This window comes from Mauremys reevesii, linkage group 2 (genome assembly GCF_016161935.1).
Source record: "Mauremys reevesii isolate NIE-2019 linkage group 2, ASM1616193v1, whole genome shotgun sequence".
Lineage (NCBI taxonomy): Eukaryota > Metazoa > Chordata > Testudines > Geoemydidae > Mauremys > Mauremys reevesii.
The window spans coordinates 53494874-53515958 of NC_052624.1; positions in this window are offsets into that span (position 1 = coordinate 53494874).

Genomic DNA, 21085 nt, shown 5'->3' on the forward strand with positions numbered 1-21085 from the left:
CCCTACCAACCCTCCCCGGCCGTTAACACGGACTCAGAATCAGGGGAAGGATCAGTCGGTAAGTGTTATAAACATGGAAACATTTATTTCTTAAAAAACAGGAATATATACTATCTAAAAACTAGCTAAAAAGTTGTCCCTATATAACTATATAAAAAGAAGGTCCACACATATAGGGATTGAATAGAAATCCTCTTCGGTCACTTCCACGAAGGTCTCGTAGAGGTGCTCAAAAAGCCTCCGCAGGAGGTTCCTGGGGAGAGGTGCCTTATTTGGTGCCCCGTGGAAGCACACTCTTCCGCGCCAGGCCATCCTCACATAAAGCGGAACCATTGCCTCCACCAGCATGGCTGCATACGGTCCTGGTCTGTGCAGGGATTCCCGCAGCATCCTCTCTCTTTCTCTCCGAGTGACTCGCCTCAGGGTAATGTCGTTCGGCGACTGCTGCATCTAAGTAGGGCAATTAGTGTACTGTTACTATTGTGAATGCTTGACTTTTACTTTGCATAGCAAAGACCTTCGTTCAACAGGCACGTGTTGGAGGCCGCAGAGGACAAGCATACAGTGATCTTTCCCGGGCCCAGCCGCGAGGGGCTGGAACAGGGTCGGACTTTATGCTTTCCAGATTGCCTTCTGCGGGAGGGCACAGCTACCCATTAACTGTCAAGCAGCCTATAGTGTAGGGCTTACTAGGCCTGGCTGATAAACGGATTCAGCTGTACCGGCCCGCTTGTCCGATCTCTGGTGCAAGACCGCAGCCACTGAAAGCGTCTTCCGAAATCTCGAACTTGTCCTGAGAGCTCGTGAGACTAGGTTCCCTGTATGGTCTTGTTCACAGAAACTGAGTAGACTGTGTTCACTGTTCGCAAACATGTATCTTTTCAAGGAAATCACTTCCTTTTTCCCATCACACAGCTGCGGCTCTTTCACAAACTGCCCCGCCATCCCCCTCACAGAGGCTGGCGCAGATTAGGCGACGAAAGAAAAAGACTAGGGACGACATGTTCTCGGAACTGATGGCCTGCTCCAGAGCCGAGGCGGCCGAGCAGAGACAGTGGAGGGAGACCCTATGTCAGCACCAGCGCTCACACATCGAACGGGAGGACAGGTGGTGGCAGGAAGACCAGCAGGCGACTCAAACGCTGCTTGGGCTAATGAGGGAGCAAACGGACACTCTCCGGTGCCTTGTAGATGTTCTGCAGGACCGCAGGCAGGAGGAGAGAGCCCCCCTGCACTGTATCTGCAACCGCAATCCCCCACCACAAAGTCCTGTCCCCCCCTCACCCAAAATAACAAGAAGGAGGGGCGCTAGGGGCCGTGAAAACTGGCACAGCACCCCAGCAGAGCGCTCATGTACCACACAGCTCTGATGCCATAAACTTTGAGAAGTGCTTCCCTTCCTGCATCACCCAGTCCCAAATCCAAGTTTCATCCCCCCACTGTGTAGTTGAGTATTAAAAGTAGTTTGTTGTTATTCACTGTTTCCGTCCCGTTTTTCTTGTCAGAAGACTTTGTGTGAAGGGGGGGGAGGGGTTTTTTAATCGCATAGGACAGCCTCCATTACCAGGGTACAGACTTGGGGGCAGGATCAACAGCAGGACACACACAGACTGCAGTCACTAGGCACCAGGGTCAGTCTGTGAGGTGTATGCTGCCCCGGGTCAGTCTGTGAGGTCTATGCTGCCCCAGGGTCCTAGCGCCAGCCATCCACAAATGGCAAGGCAGGCTGCCCTTACCATGCCCTTCCACCCTAGCCACGAGCCTCTCCGATGCCCTGAGCCCCAGCAAGAGCCCTCATCCACGGACACATACTCACCCTTCCCACACACCCCTCACCCCTTCCTACGCCCCAACCCCCAGCCCAGAGCCTGCATCCAAACTCCGTCCCAAAGACGGCACCCCTCACCCCTTCCTGCAAACCCACCCCTTCCTGCACACCCACCCGCAACCGTCCTCCCCCCAGAGACCGCTGTAGGAGCAGAAGCCTGTCATTCCTGTAGTGTAGAAGCGGTCTGTACATCAGTGCACACCATACCCACCACAGTCTGCGTCCATGTTTCAACCGTAGAACAGGAATTCATAATTAAAGAAAACTTTGTTAATAATCAGTGTTCAATTAACTTTATTTTAAAATGTGTGTTAGAAGGGGGGAAACCTGGAGAACGGGGTATGTAACCGCAGATCGAAGTCAACAGTCACTGAAACAGGCTCAGGTTCAGCTTGTCTGTAAGTCAAGTGGACAGTCATAGGTTACCCTGCTCTCCGAGGAACCTAGCTTTCAAAGCCTCCCAGATGCACAGCGCTCCGCTGGGATCTTCTATCGGCACGGCTGTCTGGCTGAGCGTAATCAGCAGCCAGGCGATTTGCCTCAACCTCCCATCCCGCCATAAAGGTCTCCCCCTTGCTCTCACAGAGATTGTGGAGCACACAGCAAGCTGCAATAACAACGGGGATATTTTTTTCGCTGAGGTCCGAGCGAGTGAGTAAGCTCCGCCATCTCCCCTTGAGATGTCTGAAAGCACACTCCACCACCATTCTGCACTTGCTCAGCCGGTAGTTGAAGAGTTCCTTCTCAGTGTCCAAGGCGCCTGTATAGGGCTTCATGAGCCAGGGCATTAACGGGTAGGCTGGGTCCCCGAGGATCACTGTAGGCATCTGCACATCCCCAACCATTATTTTGTGGTCCGGGAAGAAACTACCTGCCTGGAGGCGTCTAAACAGACCAGAGTTCCTGAACACACGCGCGTCATGAACCTTGCCCGGCCACCCGACGTAGATGTTGGTAAAACGTCCCCTATGGTCCACCAGTGCTTGCAGCACCATAGAAAAGTAGCCCTTTCGGTTAATGTAGTGGCTGGCCTGGTGGGCTGGTCCCAGGATAGGGATGTGAGTCCCATCTATAGCCCCACCGCAGTTTGGGAATCCCATCGCGGCGAAGCCATCTCTGACGACCTCGACGTTTCCTAGAGTCACTACCTTTGAGAGCAGTTGCTCAACGATTGCGTGGGCTACTTGAATCACAGCAAGCCCTACTGTAGATTTGCCGACGCCAAAGTGGTTCGCTACTGACCGGTAGCTGTCTGGCGTTGCAAGTTTCCAGAGGGCTATGGCCACTCGCTTCTGCACAGTCAGGGCTGCTCGCATCCGGGTGTCCTGGCGCTTCAGGGCAGGGGCCAGCAAGTCACAGAGTTCAAGGAAAGTGCCCTTACGCATCCTGAAGTTTCGCAGCCACTGTGATTCATCCCAGACCTGCAGCACTATGCGGTCCCACCACTCCGTGCTTGTTTCCTGGGCCCAGAATCGCCGTTCCACACCATGAACTAGATCCATTGCCACCATGATCTCCACTGCGTGGCGTACCCTGCTTTGTGAGAGGTATGCGCGACTCTCCTCACCGCGCTGCCGGAGCTTCCTCGCCCGATTTCTCAGCAGCTGACTGTGGAAGAGGTGGACGATAAGGTGCGAGGAGTTGACAACGGCCATAAGTGCAGCGATGATCGCAGCGGGCTCCATGCTCGCAGTGCTGTGGCGTCCGCACTGTAACCGACCAGAGAAGGGCGCGAACAGATTTCCTGCCGGCGCTTTCAGGGAGGGAGGGCGTGATTGATGGTTCAATGACGACAGTTACCCAAAACCACCCTCGACACATTTTTTTCCCCAGCAGGCACTGGGGGCTCTACCCAGCATTCCAATGGGCAGCGGGGACTGCGGGAACTGTGGGATAGCTTCCCACAGTGCAACGCTTCCAAAGTCGACGCTAGCCCCGTTAGTGTGGACTCACAAAGTCGAATTAGTGACCTTAGTGTGGATACACATAAGGTCGATTCCACAAATTCGAATTAAGTTAATTCGAAATAGTCTTGTAGTGTAGACATACCCTGAGAGAGTAAGGGGGAGACCTTACTGAAGCTCCACCAGACACCGGAGCATGTCAGTTTGATCACGCAGCAGCCCCAGCATTCCATCGTGCCACCGCTGATCTTCCTGCCTACACCTCTGATCTTCCTGCTGTCACCTCTCATCTCGAGCATTCCTCCTGTCCTCACGTTCACTGGCATCTTTCCTGTAATTTGATACCACGTCCTTCCACTCATTCAGATGAGCTCTTTCATTGTGGGTCACTTCCATGATTTCTGAGAACATTTCGTCACGCATCTTTTTTTTCCTCCGCCTTATCTGAGATAGCATTAAGGACGGAGGAAGGAGACTTGAAAAATTTGCAGCTGCAGGAGGGAGGGAAAAAAGGGAGAGAAGTATTTTAAAAGATACATTTTACAGAACAATGGTTATACTCTTTCACGGTGAACTACACTATTCACCTTACATAGCACATGTGATTTCAGTACAAGGTCGCATTTTGCATCTTAATATTGAGTGCCTGCGGCTTTGGTGTTAGAAATCACAGACGCAGGTCCGGGCAGCAGAATTCGGCTTGCATGCGGCCATGGTAAGCCATTGTCTTTCGGCTTCTGCAGCCTTCATATATCCAGCACCCTCCTTTCCCAAGTAGCAACCAAAGCCCATTGAGTGCTGCTTCTTTCCTGTTAACTTGCAGCACCAGAACCACCCTTCCATCCAATTCTCTGGGATGATTGCTTTACCCATCCCCCCACCGCATGGCTGGTATCATTGAAGATCTCTGCTAGCCACCCCTCCCCACCCCCACCACGTGGCTGGTAGCAGGGAAGATCCCTGCTAGTCAAATGCGAAAAAGCTCAGTGCCAATCCCCCCCTGCCTCTCCCTGCTTGGCTAACTGCAGGGAAGGATTTCTTTTCAGCCACAGGCAAACAGCCCTGTAGGAATGGCCATATCTGGCCCCTTAATTAAATTTCTGTATTTCAACCAGGTAACCATGAACTATATCACTCTCCTGAGGATAACGCAGCTAGATAAAGAATGGATGTTGCTTGAATGCCAGCAAACACTGGGACCATACGCAGCTAGGCTTTGTCATTACTTGCTAGTTCATCGCGTGGTCAAGTGTCCTACCGTAGAGGACGGAATAAGGCTGCCCTGCCCAGAAACCTTCTGCAAAAACTTTTGGAGTACCTCCAGGAGAGCTTCATGGAGATGTCCCTGGAGGATTTCCACTCCATCCCCAGACATGTTAACAGACTTTTCCAGTAACTGTACTGGCCGCGAATGCATCCCAAGTCCTCAGGGCAAATGAATCATCAAAAAACTCTTGCTTTTAAACCATGTTTTATATTTACAAAGGTACACTCACCAGAGGTCCCTTCCATGGCTTCATTGTCTGGGATAGTGGCTTGGGAAGGCTGAGAGGGTACTTCTGTCAGGCTGAGAAAAAGCTCTTGGCTGTTGGGGAGAACGGAGTGCTGTGTGCTCTCTGCAAGCTCATCCTCCTCTTCCTCCTCCTCATCTTCCCTGTCCGCAGAATCCTCAGGCCTGGCTGAGATTACCACCCCGACCTCGGAATCCACGGACAGGGGTGGGGTAGTGGTGGCGGACCCCCCTAGAATTGCATGCAGCTCAGCGTAGAAGCGACATATTTGCGGCCCTGCCCCAGACCTTCCGTTTGCTTCTTTGGTTTTCTGGTAGGCTTGTCTGAGCTCATTAACTTTCACACGGCACTGTACTGAGTCCCTGCTGTGGCCTCTCTGCATCATGGCCTTGGAAATTTTTTCAAATGTTTTTTCATTTCGTCTTTTGGAATGGAGTTCTGTTAGCACAGAATCCTGTCCCCATACAGCGATCAGATCCAGTACCTCCTGTGCGGTCCATGCTGGAGCTCTTTTTCGATTCTCAGACTGCATAGTTACCTGTGCTGATGAGCTCTGCGTGGTCACCTGTGCTGATCAGTTCTCCGCACTGGGCAAACAGGAAATGAAATTCAAATGTTCGCGGGGCTTTTCCTGTCTACCTGGCCAGTGCATCCGAGTCAGATGGCTGTCCAGAGCGGTCACAATGGTGCACTGTGGGATAGCTCCTGGAGGCTAATACCGTCGAATTGCAGCCACACTAACCCTAATTCGAAATGGCAATACCGATTTGAGCGCTACTCCCCTCATCGGCGAGGAGTACAGCTATTGGTATTAAGAGCCCTTTATTTCGAAATAAAGGGCTTCGTTGTGTGGTTGGGTGCAGGGTTAATTTGGTTTAATGCTGCTAAATTCAGTATAAACGCGTAGTGTAGACAAAGCCTAAGCAATCAAAGTTACTTTTGAGATCTCATGAAACCTCTGCTGCCTTGTGTTTCTCATTGAGCAGTGTCTATTGTGTGAAAACTTGTAAGTCGTAATGAAACAAAAACACAAAGATGTCTGAGGTGGCTTTGCTATTTATTGGAATGGTTTTCATGTTTAAAAATAAATGATCTGATCTGGGCCTTAAGATGTTTTTTAATGCTGCGTGATCTCAGATATATTTTACTAAATGCATTGATGAAACAGCTCATCTAAATATTAGTATGTGCCTGATTTAAATACCATATACTTGATGCAAACTGTCTTGTGCTTTCCCACTGTATCATGACTTTTTTTAAAAAAATTGTATCATAGTGAAAAATCTCAGGCAAAGTTTTTAGGTGCCCATAAGCTACTGATTTGGGGTGCCTATATTGAGACTAAAGAGTCTGATTTTCAAGGGAAGGGTGCTCAGCTCTTTCTGAAAATTGGGGATTTTAAAGTCTCTCAAGTTAGCCACCTATAATCAATGGTCACTTCTGAAAATTCTGGCTTTAGTAAATAGTTACATTTTTTAAAAATGGGGGGATTTAAGGGGAGGAGAAAAGAAAAAACACTTTTTAATTTTAAAAATTATTTTATTTTATTTTATTTTATATCTGTGTTACCATGGTGCCTAGGAGCACTAGTCATGGACTAGGATCCCATTGCGCAAAATTACTTGTATATTACAGCTCTTAATGTTAAATGTAACACATTTTTGGTTTCTCCCATCAATACCACTCTTGAGTTCTCCTTTCACTGCTCGACTTTTGTAAGGCTTGAGTCCTTCTGTCATTACTTTTTCTAGGACCTTTAGCTCAATTAGCATATAATAATTTTGTGAATCAAGAAGCCCAAGAGAATGTCCTGTCTGAACAACCTGTCACCTCTAGCTCCCTTCCTTCTTCTTGTCCCCATTTTCCTTACACACGCATGTGCCGACACACACCACTTCACTCCTGAAACACATCATTGCTAAGCACATTCAGCCTGACAATAATACTCTTCACTTTTAAAAAAGTGCTGCCTTTAAAAAAAACAAAAAAACTTTTCTTTGTCAACAATACAACTTACAAACTGCATGCACATGCAAATACACTATATCAAATTACAAAGCTTGCTGTTAGCACTTCCCATAAAACCTCGGCTTGTGGATACACAAAACAGATATGCTGTAAATAGTACTAAGAAAGAAAGGAGGCATAGTTCTGTCTATCTCTCTGTAATATATAATGTACCAATGAGGAGACGCTCCACTTTCAAGCCTTCTCATTTGGAGCAGGAGCATGTCTAGATGACACACACTGAACAGGGAAGTCCTGTTAACACATTGTACTCTAGTGTTAAATGAAAGCCCCTATGGCAGCCTGGAGTGTAGAGAAATCACTAGGGATGGTAAAAAAAAAAAACAACTGGTTATGTATTTTTTTTAATGTATTTGAATCTGCAGTGGAAATGTGAACAAAGTTTCTAAATGTTTGGCTGGTTTGGGTTTGTTTTGTTTGTTTAATTTTTACCCCCAGTGATATTTCTCTTCCAAACACAGCCAAAATCAGAAATAAAAGCAAATGTCAGGAGAGAGGCAGTGCTTGTGAGAGTTCAAGCTCCATTTCTACACGGAAAGGTCAAATACACTTCAGAGAAATAGCCTAACTTTAGGGTCCTAATCCTAATATTATCTCTGAGCAGAGTGACCAGATAGCAAGTGTGAAAAATCAGGACACTTTTTTTTTGTGGGGGTGGGGGGGGCGGAATTGTTGCCTATAAAGTTTTTTTTTAAATTAAAAATAGAACATGCACATGGGCCTACCTTGTACTGTAGATTACACAGCTCTCAACTTTCAGCATCAGCAGTCTCGTACTTCTTGGATGATGCTTCAGCCCACTGTGGCAGGGGCTCAGGCTGGGGCTTCTTCAGCCACACACAGTGCAGCTTGGGCTTAGTCTCCTTGAAGGAGCTTCAGGAGCTATGTGGGGTTGAATGAGACCAAGCCCCGTGGCAGGGCTCGGGCTCCTTCAGTCCAGCATGATGGGCCTCTGGCTCCTTCAGCCCCATGAAAAATTGGGACAAAGAATGTTCCGAGAGTACTTTGATCGGGACGAGGGCAAAGCCCCTAATATTGGGATGATCCTGATTTTATTGGAACGTCTGGTCATCCAATCCCTGAGCCTTTCAAGCTCGCCCCTTCAGGGCTCACCTACGAGAAAGTAAGAGACAGTAAGAGAAGGCTGGTCCAGGGGTGAATAGCACCTTGAGTTTTATTTCTCATTTCTTGATAATTCCTAACGCCTGCAAAGCCTCAGACCTGTTCCTTTCCACACAACGCAGCCCTTGCAGATGTAGTGGTTTGGTTTGGTTTTGGTTTGGATCATAGTAGTTGGGTTTGGTTTACATCATCCAAGTGATGTGAATCTCTTTTATTTACTTGGATCCAGCTTTAGTAGGTGCGGCATTCCCAGGTCAGTATGGCCTGCGGAAAACAAACACAATCAGTGTCATTAGAAGTAACAAACCGGGGCAGCAGAATTAAAAAGTTAGGGTGTAAGGAGCATTTACAGCTGGGCATTTGAGACTATTGAAGTGAAGACAAATTTATTAACATCCTTAGTAAAGTGGACCAATCTACTAGTATGATGAGGACAAGATGAAGAAAGTTGACTGAGAACTGACCAGAGAAGTTGTCTTTGGAAATGAACAAGAACAGTGCAGGCAGGGTGGGCAAGGGAAATTATTTTGTGTGTGGTATTATTTGGTTTGGAGTTTTGGTTCAGTTCCTATAAGCATTCTGTACTGTGCTACTTATCTGAAATTCTAACCATTGGTCCCCTACATACTCCCACCCACAACAAACACAAACATCTCTTTGCTTGGCACTTTTTTCTTAGGAGGAGAGGGCAAACAAATCAGCATCCCGATAACTCCATCAGGCAGCCTGATCCTCAGGTGGTGGCCTGGTAGTTTACTCCCACATCTCTGGCATAAAATGTGTTTATTGGTGGCCTCCACTCCTCATAATCCAGACAGTTAGTTGTTGGTTTATGTCCTGAAGCCTGGGGGTTTAGATCTCTTCTGAAAAGATTGTGTAACAGCTGTGGGTATTCTCATCAGTATAAATGTTTAATCCTATTTTAATCCTACTAGCCTCATGGACTCAGTGATATTTAGTGGCAATGAATCCAGGTTAATTATGCCTTACATATAGAAAAAAAATACTTGTTAGTCCATTTAAAATCTGTTGCAACTTCATTGAATATCTGCTTGTTCTGGTGTTGTGAAGGAGAGAAAATAGGAGGGCCTGATTTATAATCTCAGTACCATGCATTATTTTTCATATCTCTCTCATATCCCTTCTTAGTTTTCACCTAAACTATCCCAAAGTTAAGTAAGTTAACATGAAAATTGCCTAGTTCTCTACAAATTGTTTATTTTGATTTCTATTTGAATTACAGCACTGATTATCTGAGAATCCCTGCTGAAAGTAATATGTAAACAGCTGAAATATGGGGACAACTTCATCCCTACTCCAAAACCCAGTGATATCAATGCTTTTATACCAGAGATTAATCTGGCCTACTAGAAATCATAGAAACGTGGGACTAGAAAGGACCTTGTTAGGTCATCTAGTCCAGTCCTCTCCTTTCAAGGCAGGACTAAGTATTATCTAGACCAGGGTGGCCAAACTTTTTGGATTGAGGGCCACATCTGGGTGGGGAAATTGTATGCAGGGCTGGGGCAGAGGTTTGGGGTGCGGGAGGGAGTGCAGGTATGGGAGGGGGTGCAGTGTGCAGGAAGGGGCTCAGGGCAAGGGATTGGAGCAGAGAAGGGGTTCAGGGTGCATGAGGGGGCTCAGGGAAGGGGGCTGGGGTTCAGAAGGGGTGCGGAGTGCAGGAGGGGGCTCAGGGCAGGGGATTGGGGCAGAGAAGGGGTGCAGGGTGTATGAGGGGGCTCAGGGCAGGGGAGTGGGGTGCAGGAAGAGTGCAGGGTGCTGCAGGGGGCTCAGGGCAGGGGGTTGGGATGCAGGAAGGGTGCAGGGTGTGGCAGGGGGCTCAGGACAGGGTGTTGGGGTGCAGGAGGGGTGTGGGGTATATGAGGAGGCTCAGGGCAGGTAGTGGGGTGCAGGAAGGGTGTGGGGTGCAGCAAGGTGCTCAGGGCATGGGGTTGGGGTGCAGGAGGGGTGTGAAGTATACAGTGGGGCTCAGGGCAGGGAGTTGGGGTGCAGGAAAGGTGAGGGGTGCGGCAGGGGGCTTAGGACAGGGAGTTGGGGTGGGGTTCGGACTCCAGCCAGGCACCACTTACCTAAAGTGGCTTCGGGGTGGCAGTGGCATGCACCGAGGCCATGGCAGGCTCCCTGCATGCCTGCCCTGTCCCCGGCCCCGCACCACTCCAGAAAGCTCTGCGGCCCCTGGGGGATGGGGGGGCAGAGGGCTCCACGTGTGCTGCCCTTGTCGTGCCTCCAGGTACCTCCCTGAAGCTCCCATTGGCCACGGTTCCCCATTTCCAGCCAATGGGAGCTGTGGGGGGCAGTGCCTGGAGGCAAGGGCAACGCAGAGAGCCCTCTGCCCTCCCACCCGGGTACCACAGGGAAGTGGTGCCGGCCACTTCTGAGAGTGGCGCGGGGCCTGTGGCACCACGGGGGGCAAACCCACGGGCCGGATCCAAAGCCTTGAGGAGCCAGATCCAGCCCGCGGGCCATAATTTGCCCACTCCTGATCTAGACCCTCCATGGCAGGTGTTTTCTTCAAAATCTCCAACGACAGAGATTCCACAGCCTCCTTAGCTAATTTGTTCCAGTGCTTAACTACCCTGACAGTTAGGAAGTTTTTCCAAATCTGTAATCTAAATCTCCCTTGCTACAATTTAAGCCCATTACTTCTTGTCCTGCCCTTAGTGGTTAAGAAGAACAATTTGTCACCATCCTCTTTATAACAACCTTTTACGTAGTTGAAGACTGTTATCATAGAATCCTAGAATACTAGGGTTGGAAGAGACCTCAGGAGGTCATCTAGTCCAATTCCCTGCTCAATGCAGGACCAGCACCAACTTAATCATCCTAGCCAGGGCTTTGTCAAGCCAGGCCTTAAAAACCTCTAAGGATGGAGATTCCACCACCTCCCTAGGAACCCATTCCAGTTCTTCACCACCCTCCTAGTGAAATAGTGTTTCCTAATATCCAACCTAGACCACCGCACACACTGCAACTTGAGACCATTGATCCTTGTTCTGTCATGCCCTCCCTCACACCCACCTGCATCTTCTCTTCTCTAAACAAACAAACTAAACAAACCCAGTTTTTTCAGTCTTTCCCAATATGTCATGTTTTCTAGACCTTTAACAATTTTTGTTGCTCCCCTCTGGATTTTCTCCAAGTTGTCCACCTCTTTTCCAAAGTGCAGTGCCCAGATTTCGACACAGTACTCCAGGTGAGGCATTATCAGTGCTGAGTAGAGTTGAAGAATTACTTCTCATGTCAGACTTACTGTACCCCTGCTAATATATTCCAGAATGATGTCCACTTTTGTTGTTGTTTCTTTTTTGCAACAGTATTACTAATACCTTTCTTGGGAAAATGTACCTTATACAGCAGATGCATTCCCCAATTGGTAAAAAAGGCTGGCTAATGACATTTGATTTAAAAAAATAAAATAAAAGAAGTTTCTCATGCATGGAAGAATTACTGAAACTTTAGAAGATGACCAGAATAAGCATGAGAGAAAATATCAAAGTTCTTCTGGCAATGGCTCAGATATCTCAAACTATTGTCATCTTGACATTTTACTCTGATAAACATGCTATGCACATTAAAGCATAATCAGTATAAAAATTTGCCATGTGACAGGCCTGACCTGTATTGAAAAAGGCAATCCTCTTTTCTTCTATTTTTTTAAACTGAAAAAATATAGCAGCAATAATATGAGTAAAAGGCTCAATAAAATCTGTCAGAACTGATTTCTAGTGACACATAATGTCTGGCAATTTAAAGCTTTATTTTGCCAACTGTTTAATCTGCACTACAAGTAAAAGTGTTCCATATGCATAATTTCTTCATTTCAGTCATGATCCTCTTAAAGATTTGTTCCAGCAGCATTTATTTAATGACCTTTATAAAGAATTTTCTCATTCTTCTACTGGTTATATTTAAACTTAGCAGTAATAAAAATAAAGTGCACAATAGGAAAAAATACCTCCACTATACATTACTTAATTTTTAAAAATGTAATTACTTTTAAAAATTAAGTTAGTATTAATGACAAAGGCTGGGAATACAGAAATTCTAATAGTAGATTTAGTGTAACCTAGTTGTGGATACTTGCACCCTTATTTTATTAAATTGTATTCATTTAAAATGAAAACTCACTGCTGTCCTTATGAGCTTGGTTCTCTTATTCTATTGATTTAAATATTATTTTGCTTCTCTCCTCCTCAACAGGAAGTATGAGGTCATTGCTATAGCTCAAACACGTCTTGTTAGAACACTATTCATCCCAGATACACTCTGTACTTTATTTCATATTTTGAATTATTTATATTTCATGGGAGTTAACATGAGGAGAAGGAGATAGCTGGGTGATTGAACTGAAGGTGGCAAATGCCTAACATGCAGATTCAGCTGCACAAAATAAGATTATCATAGATACTTGTATAAAGGTTCAGAATCAGTGGTGGCAATGGATCGCTCGGTAATACCAGAGTAAAGAAGAAGGAAGTAACCTCTTGGGAGCATAAGTCGGGCAAATGGCTTGAGGTTTCAAATTCTATAAAGCAGATGAAATCTAGTGTTCATTTTCTGTTTACTGGAGATGAAGGCTGCGCGAGACATGTTTAAATCTGACATGCATACAACCCTGACTTTCAAGGACAGCCACCCATATATAGTATGCAGGAAAAGGTGAATCAAGAGAGCAGTATGACTTAAGAAAATACGTAGGGTAGCTGACTGGTTCAATTCATATATCCCAGTGACAAAATTCTTTCCTGAGATCCATAATGTCTGGATTCTTACTTATCTGGTCTTTTTTGTATATTAAAAAATGGTCAATAAAATGTCAGCCAAGAAACACACTGTTCATTCCTTTCAGGTTTATTTTAAACCTATTGCACTTAGGCTACAGCTAAATCAATTTTTCATGAATATCTACCCTAGTAGATTGCACCTCAAGCCAGTTCAGGTCTCCAGAGAATTTTAAAAAAGAGATTTATCAAGTAACAAGTAACACCTCAGGAAAAAGAAACAGGGTTTTTAATTGCTTTGTGCGCTCCATAATTGAAGGCAGGCACCTTCTTGAGGCACTCACTGCCAGGAGGAGTGTGACTCCACTTGGCCCTGCCTAATTAATCCTGTGATACAAACCTTCTGGCTTCAATTTTCACATTTCTGTCTCTTTTTAGAGGTGATAATAAAACTAAAAATTTATGTTGGTTACTGTATGACTATAACTGTGCCAACGGAACACAAATAAAACCATATGGACTAAGGAGACCTTGTCTTCCCATTTCTGGCTTCTCTGTTTTGTGGGGTGCACAGGGGCGCACTTTGTGCTAACAAGAAAAGAGAGAGTTTCAGTAGCAGGAAGGAAGTGCAGGTCAACTGATCCTTGTGATAGTTTGCTCTGCTGAGATGACTCACTGAAGCATATGTCTTATTTGTTTATTGACAAAATCTCAAAATAGAAGTATAAACTCTGGAAGCTCCACTGAGCTGGCTACAAATCACAAAACTGCACAACAGCTCTTAATGAAAAACAAATTGTGCAGCTTAGCCTTTAAAAAGCAGTCAGAGCTGCTTGTGCAGATGACTTCAATCTTAATAGCTTACACACTGTGATCAGTGCATAATATCTTGCAGTTCCTACTGAATGCAATGGAAGTATCCATATTTCAACAAGAATGTAACTGACCTGCTAGTCTATCTTGAATCTTTTAGATGCTATAATTCTTTATCTTAAATTCTGTATGGGGCAACTATATAATGCAGTAGGCCAAATTCTGCTCTCAATTAAATTGATTTGAACAGAATGCATATTTATACCAGGGTAACTGAGAGCAGAATTTTGCCCATATTGGTTTGATGAGGTGGTTTTTTTTATTTGGGTAAATCTAGTTGGAGGGGCAATCTTCCAGTTGCCTCTTTAAATATTTCCTCAAAACTCCATTTCTTTCCACTTCTATTGTCCAGTCAAGTACTTCCCACTACCATGGCCAAACATCGCCTATTACTTCATTGTAACATTTGACCACAATAAGATATGTATATAAAGAAAAATATTACCAAGGCATGTTAAAACCATTGATAGCAACTCAGTGAAAATAGAGGAGAATAGAGGAATATGTTCTCCCAAATGCAATTCTTCTTCTGCGCTGGTTTTGTCCATTACACTCCATCCTCATTCCATCCATACAGAATGTTGTGTTGTATAACTTGCGTGGTACGTATGTCTAACTCAGGGTACATCTGCATTTGAGCTGGGAGGTGTGATTACCAATTTGCGGGTAGCTGTGCTTGAGGTAGCCCCTAAAAATAGCAGTTTGTCTGTGGCAGCTAGGGTGACCAGATGTCCTGATTTTATAGGGACAGTCCTGATATTTGGGGCTTTGTCTTATGTAGGCTCCTATTACCCCCCACCCCTGTCCCGATTTTTCACACTTGCTGTCTGGTCACCCTAGTGGCAGCACAGGCAGCTGCTCAGACTAACCACCCTGATACAATCCCATCTGACTCCACTGGCTATGTATCCCATTCTCCTTACCTAGCCAGTTCCAGTCTCCAGCTGCCACAGGCTCCTCATCCCAGTTCTAGTCTCCTTGGGCAGCCAGTACCAGTCTCCCACTCTAAGCTTGTCATCCACATGAAGGACCGTTGAAACTCAGGAATAATGGGTTCAATTCCAGGTTCTAGAGGGGACTGTCCTTTAGTAGCTATAGACACTTCTGCTCCTCTCTCCCTAGCCCCTTCCTGTCCCCTTGTGCTCTTATCCCTCCTCCCTAGATCCTGACCCTGTTCCCACCCCTGCTGCTATCCCTGCTGACTCCTGTCCATGCCCCATCCTATTTTCTTATCATCTCCATCTGCTACCCTTCTCCCTTACCCCCCTTGTTCGGAGCTTCCCTGTCTTCTGTCCCTTCTGCTCCTAACCCCCCATTGCTCTCAGTTCATTCTGTGGCCTCTTGCCACAGGAGCCAAGAGGAGTAATTGCAGGGAAAGTCCAGTTCAGCCCCCACACCCCTAAGACAGAGCATGGTCCGTCATTTTCTGGTGCACGTACAGTCCAGTCAATACATAGCAGCTGTGAGGGGATGGATTATGCTCAGTTGCAGATGGACTCTTCAAAGAATGTAGCTACCAAACTCTAATAAGTCTCTACTGAGCATGTATAATCTGAAATTTTTCAGGGGCTTCCAATTTGGACACATTTTTTGCTGAGGCAGTAAAAGGCAGAGACATCGTTCAAGTCCTTGCTCCAAAGCATGGAAATGTTAGAGCTTCTCAACTACATAGTTGTAAGAATTTTTTTTAACAGAGCCTAAACAATATATTTGTCCCTAACCTTGTTCTTGAAAAATGGCTTAAATATTTCAGTTGACAATTTTCCAAAAGCTGAAGCCTGAGGTAGACACCTTGTATGGAAAATCAGCCCAGACAGTTACAGTTTGGCAAAGTTGTAAGCAAATGCAAGCAGGATGTTATAATGGAAAGCGCTGGATAACATTAACTTATAGGCGGGGACACACATGCCTCTAAGTCCTGGCCTGCGGGCCATCTATGGCCCAAGAACCTCCCCACTGTGGCCCGCGGAGGTGAGATGCATGCAGACACGCTGCAGACACCACCCCCTGCAGCTCCCATTGTCTGGGGGAGAGGGACAGAGGTACCATCACTAGTGCTGGGCAAAGTCAGCCATGGAGGCTGCATCATTAGTTGCTAGGCAGAGTCAGCCATGGAGGCAGCATCACTTTTTTCCATAATGAACATAAACAAGTCAAAATACCAAACACAACTATCTGATGCACACCTTGTTGCAATCCTGAAGGTGTCAGTTGCTCAGTCATGGGGGCCATCCCCATCTCTGAGTGCTGGGAATGGGGCTGCAGCCCAATCCCCCTCACTGCATCCATCCTCATCCCAACCCCCCCATTTCCCATAATTGCATCCCTCTCCATCCCTACCTCTGCACCCTCATCCCCCTCACTGAATCCCTCCCCCATCCCATCCCAGACCTGTACCCCTTACAGCACTCTTCCACCCATCTTTTCCACCTCCCAGAGCCGCCATCCCCATGTCCCTCACCCTCCACAGCCCTGCACCCCATTCACCTCCATACACTGCTGCACTCCCATTATGTCCCTATATACCTCTGTGCCCCCCACATCCTCATGTACCTCCCCTCTGCATCTCCATGGACCCCACATACCCTCTCATACCTCCTCCTCTCTCTTTCATTTCCCCCTTTCACCCCCATCCTGCTTTCATCCTTGGCCTCTTTCCCTCCCCATCTTCTCTCCTCCACCCTCTTCCCTCCAGCCCACCCTCCTCCCTTCCCAGCTGGGTGATTTAGGCAGCCCCCTACACTGATGACATAAAATATGTGTGTATTCATTTCATAACAAGTTTTAAAAGAGACGGGAACACTAAAAGAGATGTTTTATTTCTTAAAAAGTGAATGTTGTTGACTAATAATTGCAGAAGAGTCAATGTATCAGACATTTCCTCCCACCTTTGTCTCACTACATTATAAACTCTTTGTTGCAGACTCTCTCTTTTAGGTGTATATCCAGCACCTACCACCCTAGAGCCCTGATCTTAGTTGGGGTCTCTAGGCACTAAACAACAATTTAAATAATAAATAATGTGGAAGTATATGTGTTAGTGCATGCTATATGTGTACACATGAATACACGTGTGTATCTGCACGTCGGTGTGGGAGTCAGTTTCTACAGATTTATTTATATAGGTATCTGAACAGCTGTGCATTTCTGTGGTTGTGCTCTCTGGATTTCTATTTGGCCTTCAGGAGTAGGCCTTTAATGGACCTATTGCAGCTGTGATAATGTGTGGTCCTAATTCCACACATAAAATTACAATAGGCATCAATGAAATAAAAATATATTTCTTGGTCTATCATTTCCGCAACTTACCACCATTGACAAATCTGAATTGAAGTACATTTTCTCATAGATGGAATGGAATTGTTGCACCAATGTTGCATTATAGAAAACATTTATATGGATGATGTGACATGAACAAATCAGGTTTTGTACTTGTCAAGAGCAATATCTGACAAGTCATTAAAAACAGAGCTAAGGGTGGAGCAGATGCTTAGTTTCCCTTTTGGATTACCCATTATCCCCCAAGAAAGTAAAATAGATCCCCAATTTCTTTCTTACTTGCTGTCTTACTCACCTGCATTTGAAGCTTAAATTCACTTTGACCTATTCAGCCTTTTATCATTCATCCATTTTGGAGAGCAACATCAGCATGTAGTATATGTATATGGCATTGGTGAACCAAATATTGGAATACTGTATCTTTTTCTGGTATCTACATTTTAAATTGGATGTTGAAAAATTGGAGAGGGTGTAGAAGAGGAAGAAGTTTAAAAAGTTTAATTTTCTAGTAGTGTTTAAAATCTCTCCCTGGTGAGGTGAAGGGTATTTGAATCACACACACATTTCATCTCTCACATTCAAACTGTTGCAGCTCCTGGCCTTCTCCTGGTGCCTGTTTGGGCCTTGCAGTGAAAATGAGCATTTGCGTGAAGGTGGGGGAGAGCAAGCGATGGAGGGAGTGGGGCTGGAGTGAGGAGAAGGAGCAGGAAAGGGGTGAGGAAGGAGCAGGGCATGCTTGGAGATGTAATAGTTGGCTGAGGTAACAGCAGCAGGAAGGGGAGTTGGGCAGACAGAAGGACCTTGAGGAGTAATTGGCATGCATTCAGCAGGCATAGCTCAAGTGGCCTTCTCAGGGGAACAGTTGCTGAGGTATGTCACCAGTACACCTTGAAGAGGGTTAATAGCTTGGACTGGCAGCCAGTGGGGAATTGGGAAGGGAGAGAGAGCATAAAGGCAGACATTTTCGGGGGAAATGTATAAAACTTGCTGGAGAAGAGATAGGTAGGGTTCAATGAAAAGAAATGATACAATTGGATGAGAATATCTGACGAAGGGGTGTTAACACAAAATTAGGGACTAATCAGTCTCATTGGGTAGGTGGATCTAGCCCTGTTCTCAACAAATAAATGAAGTCTATTCGAGAGTGAAAATTGTGGCACCTTTTCAATATTTATCAATTATCTTTTTCAAAATGAATATTTAAAGATATCATTCATTTTAAATCCTAACATACACTATTTTATTCAATTGTCATGAGTTTTGTAGGTATATTGTAGGCAGTCAGGCTGATGCAGCAGGAAACATTGCTTTGAGCTTCCGATTCTTTCAGTTACAATTTTTAAAATGTTTCCTTCTGTCTGCCAATATGTTTTGTATTGAATTAGTTGTAAAAAATATGGGAGCCATCTGGTGGCCAGATTAATACCTATAAATCACGGCTGCACTGCAGTGCTCCTTCCATATGTTAGGCAAACTGAATCCTGCTGTGTGAGATCTGCAGGGGGTTGGCACTAGGCAAACCTCTGCTACTTCACCTAGTGGTTTGGGCTCAGCTACCTTTGCATCCTTCAATCAGGCCACAAGACTTCACATACAACCTTTTCCCTTAGATGCCTTCAGGGGCAAGACGCTCCCACTTGTTTGTGTGAGGTCTGCAAGTTTGGTGCTGAGGGCACCTCTCTGACACAGGCTCTTTAGGAAACTCCAAAGTGAGCCATTGTTTTTTATAACCCACAGTAGTATTTTCAGTGGGCCAGGAGATAGCCTAGCCCCACAATAAGGCAGAGGGAATAGTCCAGAGCCCCACCTCCGAAAATGGAAGATGACCTTCGGTCTCTGGATCCACACCCCACATACGCAACAACAACCACTGCTCCACACAGGTGATGTCCTAAAAACATTTCTGCACATTACTAGGGCACACCTAGCAGACCCAGATGCTCCAAAATGCCTTGTCTGTAAGGGAATCCAGGTAAGACACACTGATCATTTCCCATCCACATTGTTTTGTTTTTAATGGAAAATTGAGTTTTAAATGAAACGAAGATTTTCAAAAAAAGCGTCTGCTTTCCACTGACAGTTCAGGGTCCCCAAAACTGAAAAATTGAGGCATCCAAATTACAACCCCCATGAGGCATACCAGTGGCACTTCCAAATTAAAATATTTTCTGTTTTGATTTTTCTCTGAAAAGTGACATTTTCTTTTCTTTTTGGGGGCGAGGGGAGGAGGGAGAAGAGGGACCTACTTTCCAACCAGCTCTACTTCCAGGCTCTCTAACTACTTGCACAAAAAGACTAAGGGGCTTTATCTGTCCCTTATCAGCAACAGTGTTGCTAGCGTGAGGGGATGTGACAGTTTTTAGACCCCATAGGCATGTAGGGGGCCCAGGCTGTCTCCTAGCTGGCTCCTGTAAACCCCGCTGTGGTTCAGGGAAGGCAGTGGCCTAGCACTGCAAACCCCTAAACATCCTACATCAGGGTAAAAGAAAGCAGCCTGCAGCTGCCCCCTGAAAAATCCAGCAATGAGAGAATTGAGCCACGTAGCCTAAGGTAGAAGGAAATCAAACCCTCTCCCCTTGAGGATGGCCACTTTCTCTTCTGTTGCCAACTGACTCATCTCCCATTGACATCACTATAGCTGTGCCAATTCACACTAGCAGTGAACTTGGTCCAGTGTCTACAATCAGGGGGCATAGGGGCCTGTGAGGGAAAACCTAAGGGGCCCACTGTGGTAAGACATGCCAAGTGTGAAATCTGAATACTCTGCTCAGCCCAGGTCTACCCACTGGAATTTTAAACCCCTGATTGTGGGCGGGTTGAGGATCCTTGTAGAACTTTTCACATGACCCTACTTTAAAATGTCCATGACTGAGAAAATTCAGTGAAGCCTAATAGATAAGATAACTGCATTATATTTCAGATGCTAGAGCTTGAATTCTTTACACTTGTACTTTTTGTTGAACATTTCCACTAACGCTTTCCATCTATGCCATTACAGATTAATGTTTAACACATTTCGAAAATAAAACAAAAAATAACAGCCAGTGATGAGCCTTAAATGTCTTGTTTTATGTGACCATTTAAACCGCTAGCTCTTTCTCACATGGTTCTTTTGTTCTATTAGTCACAACTTTTTACTGACTGTTCTTTCAACTTGTTATTTTTTCCATGGAAATATTTTGGAGCATATCATATTGATACCATACTTCAGTGGCTGTCAGAACAGTAACTATCTCAGTAAACATTTGATTGCAGCTGTAGTTGCTCGTGTTAATGCAGTAACATTTAGTTATTATTCACAGGCAAAACTACATTAGGATAGGCATAAACTTGAAAGAAGAGCCAGTCAGGAATTTTTTGATGAAACTTCTTTTTGTCAGAAAACACTGATTCATCGAAACCAAAACATTTAGCAGAAACAGATCAGTTTCTGGAAAACTTTTATCGAGAAGGCTTTTCAAACACAGGATGGAATTTCAATGGCAAGAGACCAAAGCTTGTTACAGAATAGCTAAGTGGATAGAGCATTCATTTGGGATGTGAGAGATGGAGATTCAAGACCCTGCTCTGCCTGATTCAGGCTATAGAGTCAGCCTCTCTTTGGACTGATGAATTTTTCATTATTTATATGAAGTAGAACAGGTAAGATTGAGAGAGAGAGACTGACTCTATGGCCTAGTGAAGCAGGCATTCATCCAATTCAGAGCAGGGACATGAACCCAAGTCTTGCACATACCAGCTGAAGGATCTAACCACCAGGCTACTCGCTATGTTGGGGTGGGTATTTGTTTTCTTTCT